At 39.7% G+C, this 2,017-nt stretch overlaps 1 long non-coding RNA gene across 1 annotated transcript in view; it reads right to left on the bottom strand.

The window, feature by feature from the left end:
- The window catches only part of LOC107215944, a 438-nt gene extending 172 nt beyond the window's left edge, over positions 1–266 (bottom strand). Inside the window, exon 1 of the long non-coding RNA XR_001525309.2 lies at positions 100–266. This is a non-coding gene — a long non-coding RNA (uncharacterized LOC107215944). The remainder of the gene's footprint in view (positions 1–99) is intronic.
- Positions 267–2,017: the final 1,751 nt, after the last annotated feature.

The following is a 2,017-nucleotide window of genomic DNA, read 5'->3' as shown; positions in this document are numbered from 1 at the left end:
GAAAAGTGGTAAAACAAATAACAAAAGGAATAAGAAAGTTAGCCCATGTACCGGTCCAAACATGGAAAGGATGGGAATGAGACATGTTTTCATGGTTACCTGGTGGCCTATGAGTCAAACAAATGCTTTTTTTCCTCTTATGTGTTGTAGCAACTCTAATCTTTTTACCATGCATGATCTCTTGCTTAATACAACTCATTCAACATGTGATCAAAAGAATGCAGGTAGTAGCCATGCCTACTGACCCAGAGATAGCTACAAAAGGGCCAGAGTGATGCCACTGCAAATAATTACAAAGCCAAAAAGGACCCAAGAACAAGAAATTAAGTCAATGATAACTAAAGTTTGTAAGGACAATTATTAACAAAAATTAAAAGAGGAGGGATTGAGAGGAATAATGGGTTTGTCTTTACAAATAAGCTGTGGGTCCGTTGATAAGATGCAGCTATCAGTGAGAGACAACAGAAACAATGGGATGGATTCCAGTAGAAGATCTAGGAGGCACTGAAAGAACACTATGAATTCCTTAAAAGTTAAGAAGGGATTATGCATTGGTGGTGTGGGGGGGAAGGTATTACAAGTACCAGGCGTTCCGGAAGCCTGTACCTCTCAAGTACCTCAGCCTATGGGGAAAGAGAGAAGGGACAAGCGGCCGGGAATTAGGATAAAAAGGAGGCTGTGCCCTGCAACAATTTGAGAGACCCCAGGGGAATGCCCCATGGCCTCTCCTTTTATTTGAATAAAGTAAAAGGACTCCTCTGTCTCCTTTTTGGAAATAAACCTCTAGTGTTTGTGGATTAATTTTCCTGACACTAGTAGTAGGACTGAAATCCCACACTGTATGCACTCTCATAATTCATTGCAAAGCACTTCCCTGTATCCTCAATAATTAGGAGATTTTTTTAAAATAGTAACTCACATAAAAGAGGCCCCTCTTCTGCAAGTAAGAAAGCAAGAGAGCAACTCCACTTGGGAAAGGGACATGAAGCAGCAAAAGATAAGAGATCAATATTAGAACAGGGAAGACACTGTGGGAGACACATTTTGATCAGCCTAGACTGAAGACTCCTCAGAATTCTTAACGGAGGACCAAGAAACATAGAGAAAAGGAAGATGCTGGGAAAATTTCTTGTGTACACTTTAGCCATAAATGCTTACACTTTAGCCTGTAACACACACACACAGCCACTGCAAAAATCTCCTTTTGCTGTGTGTTTTGTCACTCATATAAAGTGATATTGCAACTCCCTATGAGTAAACTCGAAACCCTCATAGTATTGTTGCAACTTATACATAAATAGGTAAGTTATTTCAGCTTATCGGCCTTCCCACAGAGTACTCATATCTTACAGCATCTTTAATGTGCACTACTGAAAACTGAGAAACTGTTCTTGCACATGAATGGCAACATAAAATATTATTTTTTTTTTCTTCCTGAAAGAGGTCAAACCAGTGTTTTGCATGTGGTGGTCCTTAGTGGACAGTCATTGAAATATTCTTGATGCCCTTGCTCAGTTTGTTTCCAGAAAATTTCAGTCTTTTTCTCCTCTTTACCTAAAACTGCCTCAGTTTCCTGAGCACCACAAACCTGCACAAGCATTTTCAACCCTTGACAAAAATGTTGTGGCTCACAGTTCCACCCATTTTGACCATTTTTCTACCTCCCCCTCTGCCTGAACTCTAGTGACCCACTGTTATGCAAAACCTGAATTTGCATAACAATTTGGTGTGCTTTTTTGAGAGAGGTGATGAGAGCATGACTCTTGGAATAGACACACTTGAGCATCCAACAGCCATGGCATACGTGTGTCCTGCAGTAACTCCTAAGTTCCTGCTGAAAGGAATTGTTAAGGTGTATAATAATGTTGATATAATTCGTGTTTTATTGTACACATATAGGATCAAGTATAAAAGCATGTTTTATGTAAAAAACCACAAGCAACTTGAGATTGCAAAAGCAGCTGCTGGAAAAACAGGAATTTGCAAGAGAACGACCCAACAATTAAAACAACACAGC

The sequence above is a fragment of the Parus major genome, chromosome Z (genome assembly GCF_001522545.3).
Source record: "Parus major isolate Abel chromosome Z, Parus_major1.1, whole genome shotgun sequence".
Taxonomy (NCBI): domain Eukaryota; kingdom Metazoa; phylum Chordata; class Aves; order Passeriformes; family Paridae; genus Parus; species Parus major.
Note: the sequence above shows the minus strand (reverse complement) of the source record. Positions and strands in the feature narration are given on the sequence as shown.